Raw genomic sequence first — 18641 nt, forward strand, 5'->3', positions numbered from 1 at the left:
TCTGTCCTATAGCTAAATAGATCAATATGACGTATGAAAATAGTCAAGGTTTTCTCTCTTCCCCCTGTTATTTTGGTTAATTATAGCTATTTGCAAGAACGAATTGTTTTCTGGCGGGAGTTTTGCGCGGCCCAAAATTCCTCCTATAGTTTCTAAATGTTAGAAAGAGAAAGGAAATTAATCACGAAGTGAAATATATAATAAAGGAGCTCCGTTAAGCTTATTTCCCCGACCTTTTGGAAATATATATATTTGTCCCCCTCTATTATTTAAAAGGCGTAAATATCAGTGGGAAACATTTAGTATAAAAGGGGGGAGGGATAGCAAAATAGGGAAAAATCTCCGCGACCTTCGTGACCCTTGACCCCCCTTCAGAATTGGAACCAATTACGGGGATAGTATATATTAAAGAGATTTATTAGCTAGCGCGTGCATGCCACTGAAGATTCCATGGAATGGAAAAATGCCGCGCTCTCGTGTTTCGATCCCTCGTGGGAGAGTTTAAAAGGCGACCCGCCTTTTTGATATCAAACCAGAGCCACGCTCGTTATTACCCTTTTAAAGGCATAATATTTATAATAAGACAAAGCTGAAACGAATTTAGACGGAGTTTTAATCGAAATTGTTTATATTAAAGTCGCGAAAGACGATTTTTTCGTTTTTGAAGGTAATACTGTAGTTTAATTAACTTTTAAATATACAGTAAAGGAACATTACCCATAGCGCCTGTTTTCGATTGAAATAGTCTGTAAATAAATTCTTGGTAGGGGTATACGGTGGTAGACCTTTTCTTTTCTTCCACTCGAGTAAAGAATACCAACGCGAGATTTTTCCCAAAAAGTAGGTCGTAGGGTCGTTTTGCCGATCGGATCAAATCGTACCGTCATCGGGTATACCGACCGACCTTTAGAGGTCGATTGAATGAACCTCACTTGTGATGGCGCGGCACTTGGCCATTCCTCGACCTCTTACTAATATTCCTCCTCTTAACCCCGTGGCGAAAGATGGGGGGAGAAAAAAGAGAAAATCGAGAAGCTGATATCGTAAACGGTCACTCTCCCGCGTGGTCAGTCAGACTGGTCAGCCAGCGTCCCTTATATTGTCCGCTTAAATAAACCCAGAGATCTTGTAGGATGTAGTAGCCCTAGCTAGCTGGGAAAGTGAAGTGATATTTCTCCCACTTCCCCACCTTCTTTCTATCTCTCGTGGCGAGCCCAAAGCGATGACATAAATCTTCCATAATTCATAGAGGGCTTTCTCTAGGGTCCCTGACTTAGGAATGTATCACTGGATGCTATATGGAAGAGGAGGGGGGGGGGACGGGGTCGATAGACTAGATTCACACCTCACTAAGCTAGGCGGTTCCAAAACTTGTCTTATATATTCGTAAGAGTGTATTTATACGCCAAATTATCGCTGTTATAGGAATAAATTTGATAGGGTTATGTTCCGGATCGTATATACCCCCTAAATTTATATATATGGTGATTTTTATCCCCGGGAAGGATTTTTTTCATCCATAGTTATATAGTAATAATATCTATTCTTTCTTTCTAAAACTGGGCACTATTTCCTTCTCAGGCAGTGTAACATTCCGCCGTTGCTTAATTCCTCTACAACCTTAATAAGGGTTGAATTATTACGAAGGACGTGAGCGTATAGATGTTTATTAAAATAACGTAAAAGGCTTAGCGCGTGGGTAATGTATTATCGCGGGCTCGGTTCCCCCCCCCCCTCGGGTTTTGTTCCGGTTCTCAAATCTTGGAAAATTATTTGAAAGACAAACTGCAAGCATGCATGCATGCAGGGAAATTAAAATTTATAAATTTATAGTCGTCGGCTTTCGGTATATCTGGTTTTGATCCTAAATATATTTACGAGGACCCCCCAAACACCCATCCCACCCAAAACTTTCGCGCCACAAATATTTGATGAAAATCTTTATATTTCGCTGATATTAACATCGTGTACGTAATAAAGGATTGTTAGTTGTTAAAGCCCTTAAGCTTAGAGGTATTATTTCAACATAATGAATGAGTAGGATCGAGGCCCGGGTAATTCTCGAAGAAGAGGTATTTTATTTCCAGGCTCAAAATTTACACGATTTACACCTTACCCCTTTTATCCAGACTAAATAGACAGAAGGTTAGAACGAGGGGATATTCACTGTGGAAAAATAATCGGAAACGAGATTACCATAGTGCCGGAAAAACTTTAGTGGATAGCCTCTCTTTTCTATAGGCGTCTCTAAGGGTGATAAGTCGGTATTACAGCATAGGTAGCCTACCCTTTACTATGCTTAAACCCATACTGAGAAGGAGGATGAAACGTATAGAGAGAGAGGGGGGTTAGGTTGTCACGGTGATACACCTCGCGGGGAAAGTTTCGGATGAAAGATTCAGAATTAAAGCTAGCTATCCTTAGGGGTGGATAATTACCTCTTGTAATACTTTCCTTTTTACGTCCCTCCGAAAATCATTAGGCTTATTTCTAGACATGGTGTTTCTGTTAAGTATGACATAAATTAAGGGGAATGTTTGTTCTGTGGGTAATCGATTTTGAGTCGAAAATGTGATTTCTATCTCCATTTTACCGTCCGGGCCATTGTTTTCGAGTTATGATTTGAGTGTTTTAGGGATGACCCCCTTAAATTTAATTAAGAAGCTTAAAGACAATGATTTATAATTAAATTAATTAAGGGGTCGCCCCTAAAACACTGAAATCATAACTCCAAGACAATGGCCCTTGTGGCTAAATGGAGATAGAAATTTTACATTTTTGATTCAATATTGATTTAACAAAGAACAAAAATCCCCCTTAATTTATGGCAGACTTATCATTAACACTTTGCATAGTAAAGACAACGCGCTGCAAGGTAAGGGTTGGTATCACTTTGAGTATGCTTTAGGCTTAGCTGGGTGAATCGATAAGTACTTATAAAGTTGAAAATGTTGTAATAATTGGATCCTGATCTGATTAGCTATAATTGGACGGGGTCTTCTACTAGAATTTTTGTAAAATCAGAATCTCCAAGACCTGCTGGTTGAAAAGTGCTAGGAGAAAAAAATAAATATATTTAGGCTTAGATCTAACCAAGGCTTAAGCTGCCCAGCCTTGAATTCTAACATTAGGAGAAGGGAGTGTGTTTAGTAAGATATATATGAGACTTATTATTGTAGCGAATGGTAATCCTCTTTCGTGTTTATGTCGAATGATAGATTTATCGTCGTATATTTCAGTTAGTGTTAAGTCCGACGCCACCACTTCCCCCGCCACCGCTTCCCAATTGACTGAGTATCGATTTTGCTTTTTCGAATCTTTTCCATTGGTGGCCAGTATTGGGCTGTAGTAGCCGTAGGCCTGCAGTCTGAAAATGCGAAGCCCAAAAGCGCTTACGGGAAAATCGAGAGAAAGACGAGTTTAGAGTGAGAGAGATCTCGATCTAAAGGCGGTAGGCTATATGTTCCAAAATGGGAACTTGCCTTTCTCGTTCTGTCACGCGCTTACTCGTTTCTCGCGCCAAAGCCCTAGATTGGCCTACTAGAGTATTATAAAATCCTTGTTTATCATCGGTTATTCCATTGTATAAACCACGTGGTCCTTTTAAGGCTTTGTTTTTAGTGTAAAGCGACATTAGTCGCGACTATATTGACTCCCTATCGCTAGTCGAGGATAAAAACGACCTCGACCGTACAATTGAGATTGTCAATAACGCGCCGCCTTCTTGCCAGCAACAGAAAGAGATCGCTATTTCCTATTTTTTTATTTATTTCTTATTTACTTCTTTCTTTCTTTCTTTTCAATGGGGGGCTTATATTGTACAAGTAGGTTGTCACAGATGTCTGTCATTCATCATGAAATGTATTTTTAAACCCCACTCCCCCCAATCTCTATTATAAATGTTCCAAGGGAAACTGAAATACAAAATGAATTCCTCAGAAAAATTAGAAATAGAACATTTTATTAATTTCATAATCATAAGCACTCCATATTTTCTGTCACCATAGACTCTAAATTTCACCATAAGTTGGTAAAGATATGTTTAATTGTATTTGTTGTTTCAAATAGACCATGGGTTATACTGGAACTTCTTGTTTATGAGAAAGAAGAATACCCCTATAAGGGGGCTTTGTAAATTACAAACACATAAGTATCTCTCACTTTTTTTTTCTTTCTTCTCTCTAACACTTTCCTCGAAATTCTTTTCAGTTGGGAAAATGTTAAATCCTTTTTTCTTCTTCGGAGTCCTCGGAAGTGGTAGAGATATAGCTTCTCCGCGCGCTTAACTTGCCCATCGGTTATAGGAAATAAGATAAAATTGGTTAAAATCCCTATAACCCCTTTAGACTTGTCTGCGCTGGTACATGCGCTATTTCACTGTGATATACGCTCTGAGAAATAGACCGACATTAGATATACTTAATCTGATTTTTATTCATCCTTAAGCCCCATATATAGTAGTATCGTATTTATTTTCTTATATGGTTGGCAAATTGGGTCAATTGGTTTCTGGGATTCCGTGGCAATATAATCAGACGTTATTCACCGGAAGTGCCATGGAAAGAGAATTATTACTTCCGAAATTAATCTAATTTGCATTGGCTCTAAATTTTAGGCCATTTATTTCAATTGGTTATAGGCTATTTCAATTTTATTGAAGGTTTGAAAATTACGTAATATCCTATTTTGGTATTTTTTGAGAATTTCGTTTTGTTAAGTTAGTGGCCATGCAGAGTTGGTAATATAATTTTGGATATTCAGTTCAGGTAAACAGTGCACGTTGTTATAAAATAAATGTAATAAGTTTTTGACAACGTAGTTGACAACGTGTTTAAAACTGACTCGGATTAATACGTAAGTGTTAAACTGCGTAGGAAGGAAAGTAGTATTCTGTCAACTGCGGTTGAAGAATGAAAAATATAGCTAGCGCGTGCTGAAAATCTAACTAGATTTTGGCGCGAGAATAATATAAATGCAGGCGCGCGCATTCAAGGAACGGAAATCCTCTTTACAAATTGATATGATCAAAACATCTCCATTAGGTTGCTGCTCTATGGTTCCACATGTCCACACTTACGCCTTCTGTTCATTCTTATGTACCCATATGCTTTTTTTTGTTTTCCTCTCTTTTATTTCTGCTTAAGACTTCTTGCTTGCTTGTTGTTTGGTGGATGCTCCATAGACAAAATTCAGGGTCGCTACAGGACCTGGAAATCCTGGAGAGCCTAGGGAACTAATATGGTATTATTATTTTTAGCCACTGTGTTCTACAAATTATTGTGAGAAAATTGGTCAGGGGGAAATGACTTTAGGCGATCAGGGAAATACCTAGAAATTGGAGAATTTTGAAAAATGAGAATTCGGTGGTAACCCTGAACTTAGTGAACGGAAGAGGAGAATAAAAGTTACCGGAGAGTGTGGGACTTTTCTTTTGGTTCTTTTCTAACACCCTCTTCATCCTTCTCAAAAGACCAAAGAGAAGGACCGGCTCTATAGAAGCTAGACAAGCGTGTATACAGGGTGTTTCTGATAAGTCTGCCATAAATTAAGGGACATGTTCTTTGGAAAATCGATTTTGAGTCGAAAATGTAACATCTATCTCCATTTTGTTTGTCCTAAGGGACATGATTGTCCAGAGTATTTTACGGATGACCCCTTACATTTAATTAAGAAACTGATTAAGACAATGAATTCTAATTTAATTAAGTGATTATTCCTGAAACACTCAAATCATAACTCGAAAACAGGATAGAAGTTACATTTTCGACTCAGAATCGATTTCCCAAAGTAACGAACATCCCCTTTAATTTATGGCGGACTTATCAGATACACCCTGTATATTTAGGGCGGAGCTATCTATTGATGCTCTCGAAAAACTTTGTTCTGATTTCTCCAAGGATGCCGCTACTCATCAGCCACAAACAACGGTTAAATAGACTCGCCTGGTAATCGGAGAGTAGTCTCTTTAACAACACCTCTAAGGAATCATTCCTCGCTTCGATGCTTAACGCTTTTCCTCTCTCTTTCTCCTCTCATCTCTCTCTCTCTTCAGCATCTCCCTACTTCTCTCTGCCATTAGATGTCTTTGATCTTTTCTTTCGAAACTTCTTTCTTTCACTATAAACCGTCAAGGTATAGAACTCGCATTCTTTGGCGATGTGGCGCAATTTAAGCTATATCCCTTAGTTTCCCTCGACTGTAGTCAGGGGAATCAGGTGGAAAAATTTAGATCCGATACGAAGATACTTGCACACTCTTTCTTATTTCTCTCTCTTTTTTTGTACGAAAACCTAACCTCATTCTGACTGATTTAGTTGTCCCTTTTCAAAGTGCTTCGATATGAAAATTCAATATTTTTATTTTATTTTGATTTGGGATGGGAGGATGCTTGCTTGCCGAATTGAAAGCGGATTTATTTCACTTTTTATTTTTACTAAAGTCGTATAGGAATACTTGGCTTCTGAATTTTTAATCATATGCTTATAAATATATTCAAAGGAATACCGAAATTATTCTTAGCGTTGACTTACTTTTAAATACGTAGTCCACGTGAACCGTGAAACGTGAAAATATTACTTTTATATACTTAATTTAAATAAAGACTATGGTGTTAAGCCTAATTTCTTGGAAGTTAGGCTTAAGTTTAATGGTTTCATAGTATACAAATATGGAATTTCGTATAAACACTGTTTTCTGAAAATAAAGTAGGTCTAATGAAAAGGGCGTAGATGTAGAATTTCCTGGATATGCAAATTAGATTTTTGGATTTTATTTTTACCACCATCTTCCCATACCCTAAAATATACAAATCTTATTAATGTACACAATATAATAGAGAATTTTTGATTATTTTTGAAGTTCTCCACGAACTACGTAAATAGAATTCCAAGAAATAAATATTATTACCCGACGCAGTTTATTTCGAGATGGAATTCTTTGAAAATATGCCGCCGTATTAGGCCTAATTTTTTTAACAGAATATATATTAACTTCCATAAAAAATGGAATATAAAACGTTCGCTTAACAAATACCCCGACCGCTTCGAGATGAGCTCTGTTTATGTTTTCGATCACGTTTGAAATATTAAATATCCTTTTGAAGCTAAAATGTTTTCATCACGGTGATGTTAATGCACTGAAAGGAATCAAGAATTAATTTAATACTCTCAGTAATATTGAAGCTATGAAAGGACATGACTCACTAATAATAATAATCAATTTTCAGCCAAAAACCTCAATAAAAATACTATAATATTGGAAGCCATCTTGGAAAATGGCTTCCAGAACTGTAAAACCTTCACTGATTCACTAAATACTGTAGAAACGTGGGGTAACCTTTGATAGTACGTAATACAACTTCTTCATTCGCAAGAAGAGCTTAAAATACGACATGACAAACATCATATCCCCAATATTCCTTTTGTAATTAAATAAATTCATTTGTTTGAGTATAAGTTCCGAGTAAAAGGTCCGTGCTAAATTTCACGGCTTCGGAATAAAAAAAAGTCGCGAAGTTTAGAGAGAGAAGAAAAAAACAACATTGCCAAGACTATCAAGCTTAAGCGATAGCTTAGGCTCCTTCCAGAACCTTAGCCGTAACGTATACGTGGATGAAAGAAACCCCGAAACCCCCATTTTTATCAGTCTTGTATTTCTTTGAAAGCAAATGAAACGTGCCTCGCGTTTTAAAAAAGTCTTCTCTTCTTCATCCTTCGGTATGTACAAGGTCCGGATTTTTTCTCTCTCTCTCTCTTCAGGCGTCCAGCTTCCAGCTTCAGTATCCGAGCTATGTTAAGCTCTTTTCGGGGAGGGCTTAACGTTAATGGAAATGCTAGCACCGAAAACTCTTTTTACCCTCGCGATCCGTGCAAAAACGATTAAGGGAGATAATTCAGTTAACTACATACCGAGTTGCACAACATATATATATATCGAAAACTATTTCTTTTACCCCACGTTTACATTACGCGTAAACGCAGAGCTGTGGTTGATGTCCGTTCTATAGTATTTTTGACTCCCACGTATCAACTTTTACAGAGGAATAATTTATTTTTATAATTTAATTTAATAAAAGGTTCGTTATTGCAGTAGATAAAATTTCAATTCATAATTACTTTACACGGCCCCAAATAAGAAAAGAATCGCTGCTGGTAATGCATTTATGTATCTCTTGGGTTGAAAAATATCATATAATATTTGGCTCATCTCTCCTTTGGGACCCTCTTATGGCCAAAAAATATTACTTCATAATACCTTATCGAAATCTAGGCTTCTTTAGATGATGTATGTTTTACAACTCTTTACGTTACGCAACACGGTACGGCCCATGCTTCTTCCGAGGCTCGACGTTTCCTCTTCCTTTTAGAATGCGCATTTTTTCTTTCATCTCTTCTCCATCCCTCGCCTCTTTTTCCCTTACCAGTGAATTCCGTTCAGGGTTAAACCGCGAATTAAGGATAAGCTTGGAGGAATGTAAATCCGGGTAGAAGGGTCATTAGGCTAGGTATCATTTCCCCCCTTTTGGCTGTATTCATTAGGGTTTTGTGGATAAATGTTAGACCAGCTCCACGCGCTTCTTAACTCTACAACGCCGCACGCGCAATCGATGTTAAACCTTGCCGGGGCTTCCCATCGACAAATGCTAAAAGCGTTAAAAAAGATAGATTTACGACTCTAGAGATTTAAGCGTCTTTAAAATCCGTCTTGAAATTAAGGGGTTTTCAGGGATATTGAACTGAACCGTTACCTAAAATTGATTCGTAAGATCAGAGGAACACGGTTTAACCCTATCTCACTTGACCAACTTGAATTTTTCGACCAAGGAAGCTACCAACCAACTCAAGAAAAGAAAGATGAAAAAGAAAGAATAAAATAGAAAGATCGAGCAAGAAATTTTTTGAAGGAATATAAATTTGAGGCGTATCGCTCGCGCCCTCTTTAAGCGATTATGAGGAATATAAAATAATTTATTACTGGGCTTGGGAGGTGGTAAGACTAGCGATGGAAAGCAACCGGAAGTCGATGGCGGGATGCTTTCTCTAGACTGTAAGAGTTAAAGAGCTCATGCAGCTAGAGGAAGCGGAATGGGCGCAAATTTTATCCATTTTCGGTGCCTGGTTGAATGTCGTCTCCGTTTTAGAAGCCGCTGGCTGTCCATGCAGGGATCGAATTTAGCATTATACGCTAGCGTTACGCGTCCGTTTCAAGTCCCCAGTGTTTCTATAAGGAGAGGAGAGTGCATGCGGTAAATGATGGTGGTGGTGGTCTAGGCTGCCTATCCGCTTCGGTGATTAGCGTAACATTAGGCCTAAAGCCCTATCCGATTCTACGAAGCTTAGTTCGCATTTAAACTTTAAATAGTTTCAAATTGCAAACTCGCATTAGGATTATCTCTGGTACTAGGAAATTCTGGTAAATGAGTACTTAGCATCGAGGAAATATTTCAATTAGAGAGATCAAGTTTTTAAAGTGACACGAAGGTTAGTGAAAACCGGCGGTATCCTTTTAAGATTGTTATTAAAATCAAGGGATCGCATTCCAGGAAATGACTGTTAAAAATGAATCCGAACGGTATTGGATATCCGAGACTAGGGAAGTTGAACAAGTTAAACTGTCTTAAGATTTCAAGCCTGGATTATATCCGCCGCTATACTTTGTCTCCGTCTCGTTTTCCCATCTTCGAGATTTCAAAAGACAGATATGGACAGTTGGGCAGCTCATTCAATGGAACAATGTTCTAATTCTGATTATCGCTTAGAGCTAGAATAGTTTCGTGTTCTCGAAACGCCCCCTCCCGCGTAAGGGAACCCTTTATCAATATTTTCTTCTTTTAAAAGTTTCCCAAATTATCCTCAAAAAATTCTAAACACTAAATAAACAACTTTCAAAATGCTTGAAAGCACTTCCTTGTTCAAGGAAATGAAAATAAAAATTTTGCTTTTATCCCCATCAAGAAAAACTTTCTTAAAACTTTTCGTTCTTAGTTGTTTGTTATATAGTCTTTTTGTAAACATGATGGTGGTATACCAACTTACCAAGGCTTAGTGGTTTTCAATAAAACCTATTACCACACCACCGTGTTTTCCATTACCTCCTGTAGAGAGAAAATGAATATTTTTCTGACCCATCTTTCGATCTCCTATTTCTTTACATCCTCTCACGCAAGATGGCCGGACGATTTATGAAAATTTTTATTTTTCAAAATAGACTTTTCTTTGATAAAATACTTTGGATAAAGGGTGACTCTTTTTTTAGCTGTTGATGTTTTGTATGTGTACACATAGACAAGAAATAAAACATCATGAATCCATAGGACTCTTTACAACTTTTCAAAAGGGTCCGATTCATCCTCCAAAAGGGTTTTCTTTTTTTTTAGTTCTACTTTTTTGGAACTTGTATTGCGTAGTATATCGATGAGGTTTTTTATCCGAAATTTTTTGGGGGACCCAAAGAAAATGGTGGGATGGCCCATTTAACACGCGATGTGCCAATCGAATATATATATATAGTTTTTTCCTTTTCGGGTTTGTTGGGTTCTGTCCTTACTATATTGGAACCTACTTTGTTTTCCTTTATACTTCTAAAAACGGTTTTCCCTTCTTCATTATTTGGTCTAAAACCAGTAAGGATTTATAAACCATTTAGGCCTTGGCCAAATTCGAGACTAATATTTTTGGACACTTCATTTGTCGTCGAGTGTATAAGAGTGTTTTGGAAAATAACAACACTTCAGACGAACAAAATAGAAAGATTAGAAAACTTCACGGCATCGCTTTGAACTTTAAATTCTGTTAACAGTTTGAATTTCGCAAGAACTTGTACGAGTTAAGCCTATTTTAAACTGAAAAATTGAAAACCGTTAAGCCTAATTTGAAATGGAAATTGAGAAGCACGTGGAGTTTTTCTCGCGCCATCTTACGTATAGAGCACGAGACTTTTTTTGTTTTGGTTGAAGTATGATAATCTGAAGCTTCAACTTGGAAATTATTTAGCTTAATTAAGTTACTTAACTAATAACTCTTATATATTTTACGTTACGTGACTAATTATAATGGTAATGTCTCTCTCTCTTGTGGTAATAGCGAAAGAAAACAAAAGATTATCTAACCGTACCTTTGAAATCAACATAACTTAAGTGAATCATTCATTGTCTTTGAAATTAAAGCGGGGCGAGCGAATCGCGAAAGGTATACACTGATGTAACGTTGGACTGACGCGGCTAACGTATCTCTTAAATGAACTAATTTGCATATAGAGTATAAGGGCCCGTTGGCCGCTGTTAAAGAATTTTTGTTCCCGTTGCATGTGCTTTATTTATTTTTATTCTTCCCAAATTACACCGGATAATTTCGTTTCCTGCGGCGGCTTTAGTCGCTGACTGTTTTTGCCAAATTTGCTTTCTTATACAACGAGTATCTTTTCGAGGGGATGGTTATTATAATTATTTTATCTCGCAATGATTACTCTATTCTTAAGTTCATGTATCTTTTTTGAGGGGACGCTCACGATAAAATGAACGTAATTAGTCCAGTAAATAGTCCATAGCTCTAAAGTAAATAGTTAAAATTAATGCACGTATATATTAGGCTAGGATAGTATCCATTCCCTTGTGACATTTCGTTTTCTCAGGACTTCGCCTATGGGGTTAGTTACATCGACAATTTTACATAAAAACCTTATTTCCTTCAGGTAGTATGTACTCTACCTACCCACAAAGGAGGTTGATTTTTTTTTTGGTCCTTCACGTTTTTCTATTCGGTCTTGTAACGAGTAATGATTATTCTACGAGGACACGCGATGTCGCATGCGAGCTTAATCTCCGGTTATTTTTGTGTTTTTTATTATGTATTTGCAAAGATGTTTTTTCCCTTGCAGTCGAGAAATAACATCGTATTCTTTCAGGCCTTCCATTCTTAGTTAATTCCATTTGACGTTGTACATTATTAGCTAATGTGTGACTAAATTAATTCATTATGATTCCTTGTTTAATTAAATCATTTATTACTTAAATAATATATTTTGTCAAAATGTTATTACTGCAGATTTCTCGCGAAATACATCGCTTTTACGGTGTTACTTTATAACGTTAGTTTGCCCCCTAGAAATTGAGTTTCAAACTCAATATACCAAAGTTAAGGGTAATAAAAGTTGAATTTAACTAAAATGGGGTGCATATTTAAAACTTAAACTTAAAGAATTAAAGTTAAATAAGTTTAAATCAATCCCCCTTGCTTCCCAAAACCTTTGTTTTCGATTGAAGGAAAGTTCGGCGAACGACATTATTTGGATCGTACAATTTTCTACGCTAATGATCTCTTTCTCTTTCAGTATATTGTAACTCAATAGGGTTATGGCCAAACGTCATGCTCTCGAAGACCACCCTTAGATAAGAAAAGGGGTGGGATATTATCGTTAAAAATTCATCTTCTTGAAAATAGGTTTAATTTTCATTCATTGCCCTGGGTGTTCACTTTATTATTACTATAGTGTCCGACACCTTGGTCATTCGGTACTTGGACGTTAATTTCGCGTGTGGTAATAAGGTTTCCTCCCATTATGCGCGCTGTTGAGACTGCAACGGGAATCTATTCTATATATTCTTAATTCAGATGGTCACGGAATCTCCAGGGATTTTCAGACTCTGATAAATTAGTACGTTAAATTTTAGATACGTCCGCGCATGTTCTTGACTATATATATACATACACCCGTCTCTCTAGAGCGATGTTACGCCTGGTTTGCTTTACCTAATTAACTAAGACTACATGAGACAATTACTATATATACTATATATGTATATGTACCTAGGCTTGCTTCTCTCCATATCACATCACGAATCTTTTCAAATATTTATTTTTATCACCGATGTAGACTTCTACAATATATTATATAACATTATAGTTTTTGATTATTTTTCTGTAGAAATATTTCAAGTTGATTATATCTTATCTCTGTCCTGTTATTTTATCCAGAATTTATTCAGTTTTACCATGAATTTTGAATTATATTTTTGGTTAATAATTTGAATTTAATTTTAAATTATGAAAGTCAAAGGGCTCGCATTAATTAATTTTAATATTTTGGTATTTTAATTATGTACTAATAAAATTAATGTACGTTTTTATTTTTCAGTATACATGAATGTATTCAAGACACCCTGGAATTTTGATTTCGGTGAGTTATTTATTTTATTTTTTTTTTGCGTTTGTTTGAATTTTAAACATCAAAATTCCTTGAAATTCTGAATTACCATGTCTAGACGCCAGAGTGTTTTCTTTATTTTTTTTTCTTATGGGTCGTCCAATTTTCTTAAAATGTGTCTAAACCTTAGATTTACAATGTAAATATTGAAAATCGCTAGGGCAAACCTTGTTCTCCTCTAATCCTCGGGTCAGGCAACAATCCCGCCAAAAAATATACATCAAAAATTTTGGGGGGTTTTAGTCGGAATCGCGTTTCTCTTTTAGGCCGATCGATTACTGTTTCGTTATTCTCCAATCAAGTAGTTCCGATCTAATGTACCGGAAATATTTTGCGGCCGAGAAATCCAAAAGAGCGAACGTACTACTACCATAGGGCTTTTGCTTCGAAGTCACGCGCTAGTTCAGGAACGGTTATATCAATCTTAAAACGAAGTAGGGCAAATAAGGCGATAGCTTTTATCATCGAAATGGTCTATATGAGAGGGTTAGTCTTCTCGTGACTTACGATCTCGATACAGTCATTTCTTCTTTTCCAAATGACCGGAAGTCCCATTCTTTCTCTTTCTCTTTATTTTTCTTCCCACTAGCGAGCGGAGTGCTTCCTAGCTCTTAGCTTTCTCTCTGACGTGGTATATCGCTTGTAAGACCTACTCCTATTTATATTATACGAGGACATCCGAGCCTTTGGCGACTTCCTTGTTGCTTCATATTCACCACCTGTATATTGAGTTCAGCAATCTTTATTCCAAATAATTTCCTAATGGAGCCGCGTGTTTTTTCTTCTGAGATGTCTAAATTTACTTAGGTATATACAAAAATGGTTGTAACATAATTTTAAGGGAATCAAAGTTAATTCAACCTTACAATTTAATTAACCATAATTTTAATTGAAATGCAAGGAATCAACCACCAACCATTTCTGAAATAAGCTTCTAAATAATGATGCGTTTACACTGTATCTAGTGTAGATTATTTCGAAACTACAGCTCCACGTATCAAGTTGTCACTTAATACACCAATAAGGCCGTAGGGAGTCCTAGTTTAGTTCAAGTCTAGCTGAAAAAAAAAAAAATAAATAGTATCGAAAAAAATCTTGAATTGAAGCGTAATGATTTTTTTGGCTGCTGTGGTTCCCCTATTCCCTTATACCTTCAATTTTTTGACTTCTTTCTCCTAAAATAGGAAACTCTTGAAAAAAAAATAAAAAAAAAATAAAAACTGTAAACAGCTGTTTGTGACAATAGCTTTGCCCCTTCCTCTGGTTCCCCCTTTCTTTCTCTCTCTCCCTCCTTTCATCGGTTCACCCTTTTAAAGGTAAAGTTTGTGTCAGCTTAAAAAATAAGCAGAGAGAGAGAGAGAGAGAGAGAGAGAGAGAGAGAGAGAGAGAGAGAGAGAGAGAGAGAGAGAGAGAGAAATCGGGCTTTACCAACAAGAATATAAAACACAAAGTATCGTAAAGATCACCGAAGAGAAATTCCTGTCGTGGGAGGAGAAATAAGGATAAGAAAAGTAAAGAGTAAAAGGAAAGAAAAAAGCACTCTTTTTAAGTATTCTTTTGTTTCAAGCCTTTAAACGAAGGCAAGATGTTGATCCTGCCTTTTTCTTAACACGTATACCATCAACGGACGGTTCTCTCTTTCTCTCTCTCTCTCATGCTGCCTTTACTTAATGCTCCAAAGCTTGCTTTCAAAAAAACCTGACATTTTTAGCTATAACCGTCTATCTTCTATTGGTGTATATATATATATATATATGACCCGTCTTGGTAACCCTTATCTAAACAAACTTTTTTGACGCGGACGTCGAAGATGGGCCGACGTCAGGACTGCAGTCTGCATGTGCAGTGGGCCAAATTTTTATCTTATTTTTTTTTCTTTAAGAAATCGTCGGATTTTTGATAAAAGGGATGGTGAAATATGTTATTTGGGATCTGAAAGGGATGGTGAAATATGTTAATGTGGATAAAAGAAATGGTATTATTTACTATTTGGGTCTAAATATGGTGTGTGATGAATGTAAAACTGTATACGATGTACCATAGTACCTTAATTAAGTTCATTTAATTTAATTGGTTTATGTGGTTATGAATATTAACGTGATAAAACATAAATGGTATTTTAACAAGTTTATTATAATTCTAAAAATCCTCTAAAACGATGTATCCTTTTAATGGTTAGAATACTTTAAATTTTAAGCTAAACTGTAAAAAATGCAAAGTCAAAAAGACGCTTAATATTTTACTATATGAGAAACGAATTTTAACTCCGTTTTATAAGCCCACTTTAAAAAAATCCCACGGAGCCTTTTAAAAATAGTATATTAGCTAATCTAGTTAACTTTATACTCCGTGTCGCTTTTTCTTGATCCCCATTCTTGGATGGGCGAGATAATTTTTGGGCGCGTGAAGAAAAAAAGGAACACGTTCTAAAACAAGCTTAAAGACGCCTATGAAGTAATTAGATTAATTTTTTGTTCTTCGGCAGAGAAAAGCCTAATTAAGCTTCGTTTTTGCTTGCTCCTCGTGGAGTTGCTCCGATCCTAAGGTTTTTTTTTTGTTCCGACAACTTTTTTTCTTTTGTTTTTTTCTTTCTTTTGCTTAACTTATTCGTTTGTTTAAGACGCAGCCGGGTTTTGTTTTTAAGGCTGGTTCACACTTCTAGACAAAATATTGAGATGGGAATTGTCGGATTCTGGGATGTATTTCTAGGAATATTTTCTAGAATATTGCCCATTTCCTGGAATATTTTCTAGAATATTGCCCATTTCCTGGAATATTTTCTAGAATATTGCCCATTTCCTGGAATATTTTCTAGAATATTGCCCATTTCCTGGAATATTTTCTAGAATATTGCCCATTTCCTGGAATATTTTCTAGAATATTGCCCATTTCCTGGAATATTTTCTAGAATATTGCCCATTTCCTGGAATATTTTCTAGAATATTGCCCATTTTCCTGGAATATTTTCTAGAATATTGCCCATTTTCCTGGAATATATTCTAGAATATTGCCCATTTCCTGGAATATATTCTAGAATATTGACTATTTCCTGGAATATATTCTAGAATATTGACTATTTCCTGGAATATATCCTAGAACAGTACTCAGAAAACTCACTATTTCTTAGAAAATGACCCAGAAAACTCACTATTTCTTTAAACATTTCCCAGGAAGTGATGCGAGAAAGAGAGAGAGTTAGAGACGCCCTCAGTAAATTTAAAAGATATTTCCATTTATTTAAAGTGTGACTATAAATGTGAATAGGTCTTTATACGGCTTTCCAATCTCGAGTTTAAAAATAAGTTGCGAGACTTTGCGGACGAAAAGAAGGCGGTTGAAAAGTCGTTTTTATTTTTTTTGCATAACGATCCCGCGAGTAGTAGCTGGGTCCCGAGTTAAAGACTCCTTTAGGTCCCTTACTAAAGAGAGAGTATATATGTACGCCTTATACAGTATAGACAAGAAGAAAAGGTAGTAGCTAGGGGACGGATAGTATAGTGTAAAAGCATCGAATGAGGAGGAGAGCAAAATCTCTCCCCTTTTAGCCCGAGGCCATCTTCCTCAATCTTGTTTTAAGGTCCTTTCTTCGTAACGAGGGGGTCCTGCACGGGGCAAAATCCTTGTTCAGCACATTTCAAGTGATTCGCCTTTGCTTCCCCCCCTTTTACTTCCATACTTATAATATAGCGTCTCAATCATAGTTTTCAATACTGCGAAAGCTATCGGATGGTTAAACCTACTCCAGTGAGTGGTCTATTTTGATTAAGATGACGTGGTTGAGATATTTTTAAATTTTGTAAAGAGCAAGTTGATTCTAAAAAACCTCAAAGTGAAATTTACCAAACCATTCATTTGTTAATTTGCGTTGTTTTTTAACTGATTTTCAAAACGGCGATCAAAGTTATTAACAACACTCTATATCTCTTTTTTTTCATTCATTTTAAATTTTTGGACCTGAAAATGAAAATCTTTCTTCACATACTCTGATTTGACGAATCTCACCCATCTCCTTAAATTTGAAGCTTTATTTAGAGGGGAAGGGAAGGGGGACGAAATTGGGCGACTCGACTTGGCGTATTCAAAGATTGAGACGCGAGTGCATCTTAAGACGGACGGCAGAGAGCGTGGTGGCGTAATATATAGTTGGAAGTTGGACAAATTTAGCTTGAGGTTGCATTTATTCGTTTTCCGCTATTTCCGCAATGAGAGCTCGTTTCCTTAGAATCTCCTTCCCTCCTTTTTTCTTTTTTCCGTCTTTACACCCATCTTTTTCAGCAACTTAGTTGATTTTTTCTCTCTCTTTCTCTTCACTCTTTTGATCTTAACACTCTTTAAGAGAGTCGAGGTGTTGAAGTGAAGAGGAATGAGGGAACTAAAAGGTTAACAACATCTTTCTCGCGTGCTCTCTCTTAAAAATCTTTTACTTTGGGTGCCTTACAAAAACACCCTAAAGGCGTTTCTTTATTTTTTTTATTTTTTAGAAGAAATTTCGTGCCAAATAAAAAAAAGACGAATTTTGGCAGTTTTTAATTTATCTCTTAAAGTGGTGGTGGTGGTGGTGATAAGACGTGAGACTAATGGATTTTTAGTTGAGTAGTGGTTTGACGCTTGATGCATTTTGTTAAGTAATAAATAAGAAATTAATTTTAGCCTCCGCCATTTTCAAAGATGGCCTCCGATTGAACCCAAAATTTATGCAAGTTTTCTTTACATTATGATAAACGTGTATAAAAAATTTCAAAGGAATTTGTTGGAAATTACGTAAGTTACGGCGTCTGAAAGAAAATATTGCTGTGGCATCGTGTTACTTTCACTTTGATAATTTCGATATAATTAAAAAAAATATTGAAAAACCTTGGGGTATTTTAATAATTAGAACTTTAGAAGTAAAAAAAAACAGGTGGAAAATAATTTTGTCAGTTTTAATCTATCTTTAAGCGCGAATAATTTCCATCAAGCTTAAATTAGTGGCTAATTAATATCCCGCTAGGCTCGAAATGAAAAAAAAAAATAATATAAAACACTCCTTTGACGTTATAAATCATCCTTTTTTAGTAAAGTTCTAATAAAAACGTTACTAGACGTCTAGTCTTTGGAAAAGATTTTGAAGAAGCTTTGATAATCGTGCCTTTCTCTAGGTCGTAGAAGCGTTTTCGCTTGTCTCATTTTAGCCAATTAATTTACTGTTAATGGAAGGAAGGAGTGTATTATTAGCTTACATTATTTCTCCTCGTATAATATAAACCTAGCGAGCGAGTATCGAATGGATTAAAGCTTGGTTAAACTTAACAAGTAATCATATTAAAATTTGACGATGTAGAGTTTTATAATGGAATTATAACCTGTGCTGACAAGTTTAATTTCCGAAGTATAATATTAGCATCTTGTAAAGCAGTTTTTAATTTTAATTTTAATTCGCCTTAAATTTATTAAATATACCC

General features: G+C 36.0%; 1 protein-coding gene across 1 annotated transcript in view; it reads left to right on the forward strand.

The window, feature by feature from the left end:
- LOC149692448 (alpha- and gamma-adaptin-binding protein p34-like) overlaps positions 1 to 18641 on the forward strand; it is an 81194-nt gene that overhangs the window by 2673 nt on the left and 59880 nt on the right. The window contains exon 2 of the mRNA XM_089868213.1: positions 13132 to 13173. The gene's annotated coding sequence lies outside the window, so the exon portion shown is untranslated. The remainder of the gene's footprint in view (positions 1 to 13131; positions 13174 to 18641) is intronic.

Source organism: Phalangium opilio, unplaced genomic scaffold (assembly GCF_054372755.1).
Source record: "Phalangium opilio isolate 3A_F unplaced genomic scaffold, DU_Popi_V2 ptg000024l_1, whole genome shotgun sequence".
In the NCBI taxonomy this organism is placed as follows: Eukaryota; Metazoa; Arthropoda; class Arachnida; order Opiliones; family Phalangiidae; genus Phalangium; species Phalangium opilio.